The sequence below is a fragment of the Orcinus orca genome, chromosome 1 (genome assembly GCF_937001465.1).
Source record: "Orcinus orca chromosome 1, mOrcOrc1.1, whole genome shotgun sequence".
Taxonomy (NCBI): Eukaryota; Metazoa; Chordata; class Mammalia; order Artiodactyla; family Delphinidae; genus Orcinus; species Orcinus orca.
The window spans coordinates 93,170,025-93,187,077 of record NC_064559.1 but is presented as its reverse complement, the minus strand read 5'-3'; the positions used below and the strand labels follow the sequence as shown (position 1 = coordinate 93,187,077).

The following is a 17,053-nucleotide window of genomic DNA, read 5'->3' as shown; positions in this document are numbered from 1 at the left end:
AGGGAATTCCCTGGTGGTCCAGTTGTTAGGACTCTGCCCTCCTATTACAGGGGGCATGAGTTCATCCCTGGTTGGGGAACTGAGATCCCACAAGCCACATGGCCAATAAATAAATAAATAAATAAAAATTAAACAGTCTTTGTACTATCAACATTTATCATGTAGATAAACTATAAGGAAAACAAAATACAAATAATCTTATTTTGAGAGCCCATAGAAACTAACGAATCCTGGCCGCCCTCCTGGCCACTGCCTTGGGTTACTTTGTCAGCATCGAGGCATCAGCACTGACGCACATGCCCAGGAGTGCTTCTTCGAGCGAGTCACCTCGGGCAGCAAGATGGGCCTCATCTTTGAGGTGGCTGAGGCTGGCTGCCTGGACATTGACGTGGAGATTACAGGGCCTGATAATAAAGGAATTTATAAAGGAGACTGGGAGTCCAGTGGGAAATACACATTTGCTGCTCACATGGATGGAGCAGCAGCATATAAGTTTTGTTTTAGCAGTGGAATGTCCAACATGACTCCAAAGATAGTGGTGTTCACCATTGATATTGGGGAGGCTCCAAAAGGACATGGAAACAGAAGCTCACCAGAACAGGCTAGAAGAAATGATTAATGAGCTCGCAGTGGCGATGACAGCTGGAGAGCATGAACAGGAATACATGGAAGTTCGGGAGAGATACACAGAGAAATCAATGACAGCACAAACAGCAGACTGGTCCTTTGGTCCTTCTTTGAAGCTCTTGTTCTAAGTGCCATGACATTGGGATGGATCTACTACCTGAAGAGATTTTTTGTAGTCCGGAAAGTTGTTTCAAAAACCTTTTTCTGATGATCCCAAACTCATAATTCACTGTTTACCAAACATCTTGGTTATAGTAATGTCAAAAAAGAAAGAAAGAAAGAAAAAGAAACTAACAAAGGCGCATTGCATCTACCTAATTTTGGACATCAAGGAGACTTACTTGAAATTCAGAATGCAGATGTCCGCATGCCTGCAATGCACCAAATGTCTGAAAAATTGTTGATTTTAGGGGCTATTAAATAAATATATCAGTTATTTTAGTGCTTTTTATGCCTCCCAGAATTATTATGGTTTTATCTTTAACACATTTCTTCTAAATTAAATATGTCACGATTACCCTGGAAATGAAGTTAACATTTTTCATTCACTTAGTGTAGGAGCATAACCAGAATATTAACATAAAATGACACATTTTTTAAAAATTTGAATAAATCATTTGTAAATCCTTTAATAAAAATTAAATGAGAAGCATCTGCTTTTATAGTAGGTTCGAATTTCTAAAGTTAACCTTATAAACAAATTGATGCTTAGTAAGATTTCCTCCCTACTCCAAGACCAATTTCCAGTGTTGATACAGAAAATGGCTCATATTTTTATATACCTTGACTGAATTAACACGGTTAAACATAAATAATATTTGATTTCTCTCAGTAACCCTTCATAGTGTAGGAGACTATTTATTAGCTTTCTTATCCAGAGGAGAGCTCAGAGATTCAGCATGTACAAAGGTGTAACCACAACCAAACAGCTATTGGAGGAGTTTAGGCAGAACAATAATTCATTCTGGCAGCCTTTCCACACACAAGAGATTTGCCAAAGCTACCTACCAATTTATTTCATGTGTTGAAACAAATTTGTAAGATTTAAGAAGTTTTGTACCACTTGGAATTTGTTGCTTTGTTTTTTATTTTTGTCTACTCTTTCCCTCTCTCCCTACTCCTGTATTTTATAATTCACAACTACCTAAAGTCTTGGGTATATTAAACAGTCTTATAAAATAAGCCCTTTGAACAATGTAATTAACCAGTAACAGAAAAGGTCCTTGACACAGCCTCTGTCTTAGCTGTACTGTCCTCTCAGGTTTTGTCTTGATTACCAGAATCCTTCCTCACCGGAAGAAATTACAAATACATGCTTACACATCCGGAATCTATTGACTGAGGATCATCTCACAACCTAACAAAGCCTTATTTGCAGACTCTGGCAGTTTTCATTTTTCACATGCACATACCCTGCTTCAATACAAAGAGTCCTGAGTTTAACACTTTTCAGTTATAGAAAAAACGGAATGAATAAATAAATGAATGAATGAATCAGTTGAATGAATAAATAGAATTATTGTGTGCTTGGTGCAATCCCAAAGTGGACTCTATTTGAGTCTTCTGTTATATGTCTACTGTGTTGCTTTCAACCTTGCATTCTCTATCAGCTTCTATTAAAGACAATATATTCTGCCCAATTAAGACTTTTGTTAATTCAGTGGTTGCTGGATTATTCAAAGTTCTAACTCCTACAAACTAAAGGTCCTTGACTGCAGTTAGGCACAAGCTTTAATCTTGCTTTTGCCTTCTTCCAAGTTGGGGATAGGGTGATAATGATATAACATTTTCGGATGCTAGAAGCGAGTTCTCCTTTCATAAACATCCAAAGTGATTTTGTAGCCATAGAGCATTTGCCCTTTATACCAGATGTTTCACAGCAAAGAAACTGAAGCCCAGGAAGTAATTGCCTCTAAGATTAATAACTAGCATACAGATATCCTGATACCTCATCTACTCTACTTAGTTCCATCCTAATTTGGTTAAAAACATAGTCTTGGTTTTAACTGAACTACTGTACACGTTATTCTGAATGCCTACTATGTACAAAACATGTTGTTAGATATTATGGGTGGTTCAGGGATGTACAACAATGATTCCTTCCTTGAAGAAGCTTATCAGCAAATTAGGGAGGCTGTACCAGACATGGGAAGTAAAGTGTTAGTGGAAGTCATAATAAGTGAGAGAGAATTAGTATACAGATAATGTGAGCTGCAGGTATTCAGAGAGGTAAGACTCATGAATGCTGGCATGGTCATAGTAAATTTCAAAAAAAAAGTGCTTTCTCCCTAATAAGAAAGCAAACAACCAGTTGTTGTTGTTTTTAACGGGTAAAAGATATGAATAGACAATAGACCAAAAATATACAATGGCAAATAAGCAAATGAAAAACTGCTTAACATCATATGTCATTAGGGAAATGCAAATAAATATAATAATAAGATACTACTACACACCTCTTAGAAAAGCCAAATTGAAAACAGTGAAATCACCAAATTCTGGTGAGGATATGGAGCAACAGGAACTCTCATTCATTTCTGGGGAGAATGAAAAATGGTGCAACCACTTTGGAAGACAGTTTGGCAGTTTTTCACAAAACTAAACATGGTCTTACCATATGATCAAACATACGTGCTCCTTGGTATACACAAAGGAGTTGAAAACTTATGTATATCCACATATGTTTATAGCAACTTTATTCATAATTGATAAAACTTGAAGTGATGAAGATGTCTTTCAATAGATGAGTAGATAAGCAAACTGTGATACAATGAAATATTATTCAGTGCTAAAAAAGAGTGGGCTATCAAGCCATGAAAAGACATGAAGGAACTTCAAATATATATTTCTAAGTGGAAATAAGCCTATCTGAAAAAGCTACATACTGTATGATCCCAACTCTATGACATTCTGGAAAAGGCAAAACTGTGGAAGCAGTAAAAAAATCAGTGGCTGTAAGGAGTACTGGAGGAGGGGGGGAGAGTCAGATAAGTGGAACACAGGGGACTTTTAGGCACTGAAACTATTCTCTGTGATACAGTAATGATGCACACATACATTTGTCAAGATCTACAGAATGTTCAGCACAGAATGAACACTGTTGTAAACTGTAGACTTTAGTTAATAATAATGCATCAATACTGGTTCATCAATTGTAACAAATGTACCACACAATAAAGACATAAATAATAGGGGAAAGGGTGTTCAGGGGGGATGGGAGAGGGGTTACATGGGAGCTCTCTGTACTTTCTGATCAATTTTTCTGAAAAGCTAAACTTCTCTAAAAAGTGTCTTGTAATTGTTTTTAAAAAGTGCACTTGGCCTAGTTAAGCTTCATATAAGCCAGAGGGGCTAGATAGGGAGGTTCAGGCAAGGGACACAGCAGAGCACAAAACCTAAAGGGAAAAGGGTGCACAGTGGGTCAAAGAGCAATAAACATCACCAGACAGGTCTGTGATTTCCTGTCCCTGCAGCTCTGAGTCTAAAGCCTCAAATTTGGCATAAACATAGCTGCATTTGAATCCCAGTTCTGTTGCTTAAGGGCTGTATGAACTCCATTAAAGCCCTAAATCTTTCTGAACTTCTATTTCTTCAGCTACAACATGGGGAAAATAACATATTCAGAATTGCAGAAAGGCTCAAATAAATTAATGTACATGAATTTCTCTGTGAATTCTGAAGTGCTCTAGAAATATTAGTTGTTATTATCAAAGAAAAGAAGTCTTCCCACTTCTTTTATTGCTTTTATGGTGACCCTCGCTTGGCAACTGGCTGCCGTATGACAGCACAGATCTGTCTTGTTGGAATGGAGTCACCTAAGTCTACCCCTCTGTCATCTTTCTTACAATGAAGTTTCTCCGAAACACTGCTTATTTGAATATTTGGCCAGTCTCTTGCTGACACACCAAGTTTCAGATAGAATCTGACATCCCAAGAGCAGCTTCAGTGGTATGAAGTCCGGGAAATCTGAGATGGCTGTGAATAGTGTCTGGAGAAGGTCAGGTCTGGGATAATAGTCTTTGAACTTGATGATTTTCTTCTGTTTACTTCACAGTTCCTTCTCCATGACACTGTACTCTCTATCCCAATCTCCCCTCCAGTAGTGATTTGGTGATATGATATGTTCTGCTCAAAATCTCTATTAAAGATAAAATTAAGTTAAAAAGCAGCTAGAGACAGCTATGGGGACCGTTTTTACAGGTAATGTGCTCTTGTGGTTGAAGAGCATTATGTCAGGCAGAAGAGTTCCAAATAGCCCACACTTTATCTTAAAAAAGTAACATGCCCATTACATGAAAAACTAGATGGTGTATAATCATTCCAAATGGGGAATAAAGTTGTAGAGCTTCTTTTCAAAGATCTCATTTAATCTACACAAACCTTTGGTGAAGTGTGCTTCATACCAAATTTTACAGAGAATGAAACAAGCTCAGTATTTTAAGTGGCACCCCCCAAGCTCAGACTCATTTCTGAAAGGGGCAAAACTCCATTCTATTGTACCGCTGACTCTAAGCCGGATGGCATGTCTTCTGTAGCCATTCACTGTTACTTCCCTCCCAAATGATATACACTGATGTTAAAATCCCATTGTTTAGGGAAGCCCTAAACAATGCAATTTTACATATTATAAAATTAAATTGAATTAAGAAAAAAGACCACAGTGGGAGAATATAGGAGTGAGACACTCACTTTACCCAGGAGTTGGGGAGAAGCCAAAAAATACTTCATAGAGGAAGTGACCTTTGAAGTGAATGCTTTATTGTTCATCATTTTTCATGTGTTTGTGTGTAATTTAACTTAGTCCTAAAAGCTGAGTGAATCAATCCTTAAACTGTGATCCTCATGAATTTTTTGTCTCCAAACCCAGATCGTGGTATTAGCTGCACAACACACCCAAATGAGAGACCACACAAGAACGGACAGGCATGGGGAAGATAGGGAGACGGTGAGTTGCCTTGGTGGTAATCAATAGTGTGGCCGCTGGAAATTTTACCTCTCTGATCATTATTTGAAACTGAGGAAGACTTGGTGATTTCAAAATCATTTTCCATATCAGGCTTCGACACAGAATTGCCCATTGCCTATTACCCACATTGTGGGTATATTTCTTGAGCTGTCATTTTAAAGAGTCCCTCTTAAGCTAGCAAACAGCTATACTTAACAATTAGAATATAAACCTAGATTGTGGAATTCACTAATTGTTCCTCACTGTTGTGGTCATTTAACCATAAAATATTCACAACCTAAGTCTTGTAACCCTTGGCCCTTCTTTCTCATGGGAAGGGGAGAGAATTGCTCAGAAAGATGACCTTCCCACTTGGGTCAACAAGAGCTGCAACTGGTTCTAAGGAGGGTGTCTTATTGCTGTCAAATTGACCGAAGTTGTCACAGGAGAAGCCTGCTGTCACTGCATCTTGCTCAGACCAGCCCCTTAGCTTGCTGAGTCAAGCTGTGCTGACTCCTAGTGATAGAATTTTAATGTGAGAGATGACAGAGGCCTTGGAGTTAATGTGTGCACGGAGGTGACAGTTTTGAATGTCAGCCAAAGCACAAAGGCCTGTCTGAAATTAATTTTGGGGGGGTGGCAGAAAGTCATAGGAAGATAGAGAGACATAGTATGATGGAGAATTGAGATTGGTTGAGTCAAATCTACTGCCATCTGCTACAATGAAAGCATCATTGTGCACAGACACAGAATATTTGAGCCTGGGAGGAATTCACCTCATCAGGTAATTCTGCTGGTTTAATTTTTGATCAAAGTAGTATGTAACTTGCCACTTTTAGATCTCTATGATCCTGTTTCCCTTTGTGAAAATGGAGTTGCAAAAAGTGGACATGGATCTCCTGATGATATGATCTAGAATTTAATCATTTAAGGGGGAAATAACAATTTTCTGGTAATAAATGAGCCAAGCGATTTTATGCATCTTAATCTTCCTTTTACATTGTAACTTATTAAGAACTCTCAAAATTTCCCCATTATCTAGAGGACAAAATTCAAATCTTTAATCTATCTGTGACAGGCAGAATAATGCCCTCTTAAAGATGTCCACATCCTAATGCTCAGAACCTGTGAATATGTTACATTACATGGCAAAGAGGAATTAAGGTAGCAGGTGGAATTAAGGTTGTTAAAATCAGCTGACTTTATGAAAGAGACGCTCTCCTGGATTATCTGGGTGAGCCCAATGTAATCACAAGTGTCCTTAAAAGTGGAAAGAGAGGCAGAAGAAAAGTCAGAGTCAGTTAATGTGAGAGAGACTCAACTGGCCATTGCAGGCTTTGAAGGTGGAAGGGGCTATGAGTCAAGGACTGTGGGCCGCCTCTAGAAGCTGAAGGCAAAGAAACAGATTCTTTGCTACTTCCAGAAGGAATACAACCTTGCCAATATCTTGATTTTAGCCCACTCATATAAATTTATGTTGTTTTGTTATTTTAAGCTATTATGTTTGTGATAATTTGTTAGAGCAACAATAAGAAACTAATACACTTACCTTCAAGGTCTTTCTCAATGTTACCCAGCTTTGTCCTCACTTACCCTAGATGAACCCTCCTTCTGAACTCTGAACATTGGCCTCTAAACATGCTTTGTACATTACACACTTTGTCATTCCATTTCCTGTGTCTGGAGTCAAACATGTTCTCCTCTAGGGTTGATGAGGACCAAACACACCCCACTGAGGGGCTAGCTAGTGCCAGGACAGAAGGATGGGTCCTGGGGCTGGTTATAGTGAGGTATGCTACTTAAAGTGGGTTGAGAGAGGAGCATTTGTGTCAGGGTCCTTGAGAAAGGGCAGAAGCCAAAGAGGAAAAACCAATTTCAAGGCCAAGTCCAAAGACCAGTCCTAGACTTACAAATATGAGACAAGACTGAGATTCTGAGGCCAGATGGCAATAGAAGAAAAGGCAAGGAATAAATGAGATGTTCTGGAATATCAGGATCAACAGCTTTTGAGGGGTCTATGGATCACTCTTGCGGTGGTCAGTGTATGGGGTTACTTTGTGTTGACTTAAAGGTACTGTTTATGTGCAAATATGAGTGTCCTCCAGCATCTTCCATCACCTCAGTTCTACCCATCCTTCAAAGCCTAGCTCATGTCCAACCTTCTCCACAATGCTTTTCCAGAATATTCCAGCCCTAATTATCTCCTCTTCTTTAGAAGTCTTTGCTTTTACTCTTTATATTCCCCCCTCATTTTGTAGTAGCTATTCACAGCCTCATATTTTTAATTACACAAAGCTATTGTATGCATAACTGTAAAAATTCACACAATATAGTAAACAGACATTTCAGAACCTTACCACCCAAAGACAACTACTGTTACATTTTGGTATTTATCTTCCTAGACTGATATTCATTACTCCCTGCAACATTTTTTATGCACACATGCATATACACAAAAATATATTTCATATATATTCTCCAAAATGAAACTTATTGCAGGAAATTCTACATCATATAAATTATTTTTATCATTTATTACATATTAAGTTACACATAAATTATTTGACATTCACAATACCTGTAGTGTTATTCTGACATATAAACTTTTCACCTGTATATATTTTTTCAACACAGTCAAATATAAGTACTCTGAGGTAAGAAAGAAGAAATTTACATATTTTTTTCTGTCCCCACTGATGCCTAGCATAGTACATTGAATATTTTAGAGGCTAAATAAATATATATCGATTAATTGATTAAAAAGTTGTGACCTGAGGGGCTTCCCTGGTGACACAGTGGTTGAGTCCGCCTGCCGATGCAGGGGACACGGGTTCGTTCCCTGGCCTGGGAAGATCCCGCATGCCGCGTAGCAGCTGGGCCCGTGAGCCATAGCCGCTGAGCCTGCATGTCCAGAGCCTGTGCTCCACAATGGGAGAGGCCACAACAGTGGGAGGCCTGCATACTGCAAAAGAAAAAAAAAAAAAAAAAGTTGTGACCTGAAAACACTGGAAAATCTTCCTACCTGGAGATGGATAGTATTTGTTATTGATATGTTTTCAAATTTTTACCAAGGAATTTCAATAATTACTTTTGCACAGAAAATTTTTTAAATGTTGCATCACACTGCTATTTTCATGGTGGTCAGGTTATTATAAATCTAGACATTTGTCAATTAGCATCAGAATTACTTGTTAAAATGGGAAAGAAGATAAACAGAGATAGAATTCTTGTTAACTCATTAATATTCCCTATAATGAAAAATGTTGCAAGGAAGAAATAGCCATGGTAATACGTGTAATCAATCTAGCTGGGGAAAAGTGATGTAATTTGTTATCTTTATAGAGTTGCTCTCTTCGCTAGTCAGCTAGTTGGCATATTTATCAAATGCCTGGTTGGTGCGTAATAGTGTACTGTTTCTCTGGACTTCATGTTACTTGTGTTTCATTCATTCATTCACTCATTCACTGTTCATTTTTTAACATGCATTTTTGGCAAACTTATTATGTACTAGTCACTGTGATAGGTGCTGGAATAATAAAGCTGAGCAAGACAGTTTTATCCTCAAGACACGCTCAGTGGAGAGAAAAACAGACAAGCATAAATTGATTTTGATGCACAAGCAGGAAGACTATCTCTACCCTCAAATAGTTTAAAGTTAAATAGAAAGAGGATACTACAAAATAGTGTAGTCTTTTTCTCGGATTGCAATGCTAGTCCTGAGAATGGCTGGTTTTGGCAGAAACAGGATCCTAATATAGACTCAGTCATTGGCAAGACTGACGACTAAGGTGCAGGCTTTGCCCATGATTCAGAAGATATCAGAGCAGGTCAAAAGGTAAGTTGCAAAGATTCATGTATAAAAGTCACTGTATTAGTTTACTAGGGCTGTCATACAAAGTACCACTGATTGGGTGGCTTAAACAATAGACATTTTTTCCCACACAGTTCTGGATACTAGAAGTCCAAGATCAAGGTGTTGGCAGGGTTGATTTCTTCTGAAAACATCTCTCCTTGGGCTGGTAGATGGCTGTCTTCTCCATGTTTTAACGTGGTCTTCCTTCTGTGTGTGTCTGTATCCTAATCTCCTTTTCTCACAAAGGCAACCATCATATTGAGTTAAGGCCTATCCATATACCCCACTTTAATTTAATTACTTCTTTCAAGACCTTAAACCAAATTCAGTCATATTCTGAGGTACTGGGGATTAAGACTTCAACATATAAATTTTGGAGAGACAACTCAGCCCATAACAGGTACAAAGGGTGATACTATATCCTAAAATGAAAGCAAGTCAAATCCAGACAAGGTAGCTAGTTGGGTACCTTTATGAGCCTAGTTAAGGTGTGGCTTGGTTAAGCTGCATTTCACTTTATAATTTGCTTGCATCTACTAGATGAGTGTCTATTAGTGCAAAAGAGTGTATGATTGATTTTACCTTTTAAGGTTGCTTTAAACATTCCTTGATGCCTTTGCCCACTGAAAACAATCATGAGTTGCAGGAATAGGGAAGCTTGGGAAGGGGGAAGTCCCTTAAGCACAGTTGGAATGTGAAGGATTATTAAACCTATTTACAACTCCAAGGAGCTATCCTCACTGAAATTTTACAATAGTCCAATATTGGTACCCTAACCATGTAATTGAGTAAATTTTTATATCAGGTACGATATGAAATGAAATAATAGAAATAGTATTAGATGAAGTAATAGGAAACTAAACTGAAGATAGACTAAAGAAGTATTTCTAAATTTCCCTGATGTTAAGACTCATTGCTTAAAAATCACAATTTCCAGCATCTTGTCTTGGATACTCTGTTTCTGGGGCTTAGGGTAAGACCCCAAAATTTGTACTCTTAAAATTGGTATCATAGGTGTTTCTTATATGTATAAAAGTTTAGCAAACAAATGGAGTCAACAATATCAGTTTGGATCCAAGCTCTTTCTCTCTGCTCTGACATCATTAGTGTGTTTATCATCAGTGTGGCCATGACACTCTCAGTCACAAAATGGCTGCTGCAGTGATAGGTGTCACAGTTAAGAGCAGAAGAGGAACTATTTTTTCTGGTATGTTGCTTTGCTGAAAAGTAAGGAGGGAAGGAAGAAAGAAGGAAAGAAAGAGGGAGAGAGAGAGGGAGGGAGGGAGGAAGGAAGGAAGGGAGGGAGGGAGGGAGGAAAGAAGAAAAAAGAAGAAGAAAGATGAAAGAAAGAAAGAAAGAAAGAATGAATGAATGAAAGAGTGAGAAGGAGGGAGGAAAGGAGGGAGGAAGGAAGGAAGGAAGGAAGGAAGGAGAGAAGGAATGAAGGAAAAAGAAAGAAAGAGGAAGGAAGGAAGGAGGAAAGGAAAAAGAAAGAAAGAAAGAGAGAGTGAGAAGGAGGGAGGAAAGAAGGAAGAAAGAAAGAAAATGAAAGGACAGAAGGAAAGAAAGGGTGGGATGGTGGGAGGAAGGAAGAGAAAAGAAAAGAAGGAGGAAGATGAGGAGGGGGAGATGAGGGAGGTGGGGATGGAAAGAGAAAGGAATTTAGAAGTTCTCCAGTGTATCTCTCTAATTGTTTCATTACATGCCTACCATTAAACCATGGAGAATGGAATTACCATGTTTCATTTAGATTATTTAGGATTTACCTTTGAACTGATGAGTTTACTTTCTCTAAGCATATATCTTCACAGAGGTGGATAACAAGAAACAAATAGGAAGAAAGAGTAATAGAATATTTGTTGGGCAAACAATGGTGTCTGCTTCAAGTATGTACAGGCAAATACAATAATTTTACCAGTCAAAGTAGAATTACAATTAGATAATCAAGGTTGTGAGGAAATAGCTAAAATTTACTGTGCTTATTGTGTGACAGACCTGTGTTCTAAGGGGTTTATGTTGATTAAATTATTTAAGCCTCACAACTACTATGGTATAAGTGTTGTTATTATTCCCACTTTACAGATGAAGAAACTGAAGCATAGAGATATTAATTAGTATCTAAGATCATATAGCTCTTAAGTAGCTGATCCAGGATCTGTACCCTGGCATTCTGGGCTCCAGAACTATACTCTAAATAGCATTATATTCTATATGAACAGATAATAAAGCAGAATCCCAAAATACTTAGAGTGCTTGTGTGGAAATTGGTGAAGGTGGCTTGGTGTTTGGTTGCATGGTTGACTTTGATTAAGCACCTTCTATCTGCAAAGAACTATACTAGGAACTAGGAAATTTCAAAAACAAGTAAGGAGTGATATGACTTTACTCAAGGAGTTTACAATCTAATGGAGGAAATAGATTGCAATCAGTTAATTTTAATACGATGTAAAGTAGAATATAGTGAAAACTACAAGGGACATGTTGGATTGAAGATAAAGGAGCAGTTAATTCCTGTTAGATGGATCAGAAAAGATTCATGGAGAAGAAATGTTTCACGGATGTGGATGTGGGGGAGAGAGGAGGACATTCCAGACTGAGAAGAGGTAAGAAATAATGGAATTGAGTGCATGTTATGTTGTATTCCGTGAATAGACTGATGTGGCTGTAATGTAGAAGACTTGGAGGTATACTGGAAAGTGAGACTGTAAAGATACTAAATTTAAAGGAGATACCATGTCATACGTGAAATTCACCTTCATACTTAGAGAACCATAAGATTATTGGGTAAGGTTGTTATGAGGATGTTGGGAGATTTATTTTGACTCTTGATTTCTGTCTTTTGATGATACTCAAGAAAGAGGTTCTCTCCCCTCCTCTACTTAAATAATTCATCTCCCACTTTTAGGGTCAATTTTAATCTTTTTTCTTGCTCATTTGGCCTTTATCAAAATCTGTCTTTCACTCCTCTTATACTACTGAGTGATTGTTTTACCTTTTCAATTAGAATGAAATCTCATAGAAGACAGATTATATTTTCAAATATTATGGGAATCACCTACAATGCCTGACCCAGTTTTCTTTATTTAGTATCCAATCAACCCATGTGGAATAATGAGTCACAATAGAGCATTCTTTTTAGGAGCTTTCAGGAATTTAGATATCTTTTTACAGGAAGTTTGAGAGTGTTTCTTAGCCTTCACCTGGAGAGCTACTCATGGGTGAGTTTCACCTGATATAAAATGACTTATCTACCAGTATTTACATTTTCCTCTAAAGTCAGGTACAGAGAGGGCCAGAAAGTCCTTCCAACATCTCACTGACAATCTAGGGCATCTTTCAGTGCTTCCAGCATCTTCATTTCTGACTCTTTCAAGGGTTTTCTTGATCTGTTACCATTCTGACGTCTTTTGCCTTAATAACTTTCCTTTGGGGTGTCCATTCCATGAGCAGGCTTGGCTGTGCACTTCTTCCCAAGGCAGTTGCTTCTTTGCTTGCCTCCCTTGGTTGTTTTCATGCCAGGTAGCTCCAACTCCTTAATCAAGACTTCTGCAATTAACTGGTATTATGTCATCATCCCTTTCTCTCAACAGTGTTTAAGTTAATGAAGAATCTTTTCCCTCAGACACTTCATATCATTATTTCTTATCCTCTGACCTTGATTTGTAGTTGCTCCTTCCAGAAAAAATAAAACAAACACAAGCAACCAAAAACTTCCCTGAGATGGGTGTTTCTGATCCACTGGTTATAGAATAGAAAAGATACTCCAGAACCTAGAGGCTCCCTCAATGGGTGTTCCTTGCTTGCTGGGCTTTACCCAACAAGGTCTTCATTGACATTCAGGAAGTAAATGACATTGCAAACCTCTTGATAACCCCACAGAAAACTTCCGTATTTATAGTAAACATTTTTATTCATTCATTTCCTACTTGAAAATTTTTCCCAAATTAACCCCAAGAGTAAGCTTAGTGAGAAGTTATTAGGACAAAAGTTTTCCAGTGTAATCCTAGAAAGCCAATTGGTAGTAATTCATAGAGGTCTTTTTATCTTCCTATGTGTTTCATGAAAGCAGGGACTATACCTCTGCTATTTACCGTTGTAGTCTCGGTATCCAAAAGTGCTTGGAAACAGGTAGGTCAGGAATACAACAAGCTAAAACTTAACCTATTTCTCCCTATTCTTGATTTTATGACAAACATTACTAATCTATTATAAGAGTCTTTCTACAGATTTGTTGCCTCTCAACATTGTCCCAGGAAGCTTCTGCAAATTGATTGGAGTTGCCATGCAGCAAAAGCCCATTTACCATTCTCATAGTTAGCGCTCAGTAAATATTTCTCAATGAGTGAAACAATATTCTCCCCTATGCATGACCCCTTCAACATCGTCTCTGATAACTTACTATCTTGCTCCTACTTAAACACCTCCACATGTTGAAGAACATGTTATTCTATCAGACAGGTTATCCCACTGTGATATAAATTAAACAGGAAGTTCTTTATATTTTGAAAAATCCGGCCTTTCTAATTTATTAGTCCAGCTTTACTAATATAAAGACCTATTGTTGCAATTGGCTAATGCTTTTGTAAGGATTGGTCTCTATTTGAATACCATCCTGTAAAAGGCAACCTTATCTAGCTTTCTCGATTAGTCTTTCAATGGTGATCATAATCAGCTCTAATTAATGTGACATTTTCTTTTTAACATTTAAAGTAAAACATTTTAAAAAATTAAATGCTGAACAATCAATGACAGGAAGACACTGGAAATCATCAAAAAAGATACCCCACATCCAAAGACAAAGAGAAGCCACAATGAGACGGTAGGAGGGGTGAAATCACAGGAAAATAAAATCCCATAACTGCTGGGTGGGTGACTCACAAACTGGAGAACACTTATACCACAGAAGTCTACCCATTGGAGTGGAGGTTCTGAGCCCCACGTCAGGCTTCCAAACCTGGAGGTCCAGCAACCTGGGGGTCTGGCAATGGGAGGAGGAATTCCTAGAGAATCAGACTTTGAAGGCTAGTGGGATTTGATTACAGGACTTCAACTGGACTGGGGGAAACAGAGATTCCACACTTGGAGGGCACACACAAAGTAGTGTGTACATAGGGACCCAGGGGAAGGAGCAGTGACTCCATAGGAGACTGAACCAGATCTACCTGCTAGTGTTGGAGGGTCTCCTGCATAGGCACGGGCTGGCTGTGGCTCACTGTGAGGACAAGGATACAGGCAGCAGAAGTTCTGGGAAGTATTCTTTGGCGTGAGAACTCCCAGAGTCCGCCATTAGCCCCACCAAAGAGGAGGTAGTCTCCAGTGTTAGATTGCTTCAGGCCAAACAACCAACAGGGAGGGAACCCCACCCCAGCCATCAGCAGACAAGCAGATTAAAGTTTTACTGAGCTCTGCCCACAAGAGCAACACCCAGCTCTACCCACCACCAGTCCCTCCCAACAGGAAACTTGCACAAGCTTCTTAGATAGCCTCATCCATAAGAGGGCAGACAGAGGAGCAAGAAGAACTACAACCCTGCAGCCTGTGGAACAAAAACCACATTCAGACAAAGATAGACAAGATGAAAAGGAGGAGGAATATGTACCAGATGAAGGAACAAGATAAAACCTCAGAAAAACAATGAAATGAAGTAGAGATAAGCAACTTTCCAGAAAAAGAATTCAGAAAATGATAGTGAAGATGATACAGGACCTCACAGAAAGAATGGAGGCAAATATCGAGAAGATGCAAGAAATGCTTAAGAAAAACCTAGAATAGAAGAATTAGAACAAACACTTAGAAGAATTAAAGAACAAACAAACAGATGAACAATGCAGTAACTGAAATGAAAAACACGCTAGAAATAATCAATAGCAGAATAACTGAGGCAGAAGAATGGATAAGTGACCTGGAAGACAGAATGGTGGAATTCACTGCTGTGGAACAGAATAAAGAAAAAAGAATGAAAAGAAATGAAGACAGCCTAAGAGACCTCTGGTAGAACATTAAATGCAGCAACATTCACATTATACGGTTCCCAGAAGGAGAAGAGAAAGAGAAAGGACCTGAGAAAATATTTGAAGAGATTATAGTTGAAAACTTCCCTAATATGGGAAAGGAAGTAACCACCCAAGTCCAGGAAGCACAGAGAGTCCCAGGCAGGATAAACCCAAGGAGAAACGTGTCAAGACACATAGTAAATTGACAAAAATTAAAAACAAAGAAAAATTATTGAAAGTAACAAGGGAAAATCAACAAATAACATACAAGGGAACTCCCATAAGGTTAACAGCTGATTTCTCAGCAGAAACTCTACAAACCAGAAGGGACTGGCATGATATATTTAAAGCGATGAAAGGGAAAAAAAACTACAACCAAGATTACTCTACCCAGCAAGGATCTCATTCAGATTTGACAAAGAAATCAAAAGCTTTACAGACAAGCAAAAGCTAAGAGAATTCAGCACCACCAAACCAGCTCTACAACAAATGTTAAAGGAACTTCTCTAAGTGGGGAACACAGGAGAAGAAAAGGACCTACAAAAACAAACCCATAACAATTAAGAAAATGGTAATAGGAACATACATATCGATAATTACAACAGCTCTACAGCTCTACAACAAATGTTAAAGGAACTTCTCTAAGTGGGAAACACAAGAGAAGAAAAGGACCTACAAAAACAAACCCATAACAATTAAGAAAATGGTAATAGGAACATACATATCGATAATTACCTTAAACATCAATGGATTAAATGCTCCAATCAAAAGAAACAGGCTCACTGAATGGATACAAAAACAAGATCCATATATATGCTGTCTACAAGAGACTCACTTCAGACCTAGGGACACATAGAGACTGAAAGTGAGGCGATGGAAAAAGATATTCCATGCGAATGGAAATCAAAAGAAAGCTGGAGTAGCGATACTCATATCAGACAAAATAGACTTTAAAATAAAGAATGTTACAAGAGACAAGGAAGGACACTGCATAATGATCAAGGGATCAATCCAGAAGAAGATATGACAATTATAAATATATAAGCATGCAACATAAGAGCACTTCAATACATAAGGCAACTGCTACAGCTTTAAAAGAGGAAATCAACAGTAACACAATAATAGTGGGAGACTTTAACATCTCACTTACATCAATGGACAGACCATCCAAACAAAAAATTAATAAGGAAACACAAGCCTTAAATGACACAATAGACCAGATATATTTAATTGATATTTATAGGACATTCCATCCAAAAAGAGCAGATTACCCTTTCTTCTCAAATGCACATGGAACATTCTCCAGGATAGATCACATCTTGGGTCACAAATCAAGCCTCAGTAAATGTAAGAAAATTGAAATCATATCAAGAATCTTTTCTGAACACAATGCTATGAGATTAGAAATCAATTACAGGGAAAAAAACCATAAAAAACACAAACACATGGAGGCTAAACAATACATTATTAAATAACCAAGAGATCACTGAAGAAATCAAAGAGGAAATCAAAAAATACTTAGAGACAAATAACAATGAAAACATGATGATCCAAAATCTATGGGATGCCACAAAAGCAGTTCTAAGAGGGAAGTTTATAGGAATACAAGCCTACCTCAAGAAATGAGAAAAATCT

General features: G+C 38.0%; 1 pseudogene; it reads left to right on the top strand.

The window, feature by feature from the left end:
* Window positions 1-227: 227 nt before the first annotated feature.
* On the top strand, window positions 228-835 carry LOC101271218 (transmembrane emp24 domain-containing protein 2-like; annotated as a pseudogene).
* The last annotated feature ends 16,218 nt before the right edge of the window (window positions 836-17,053 follow it).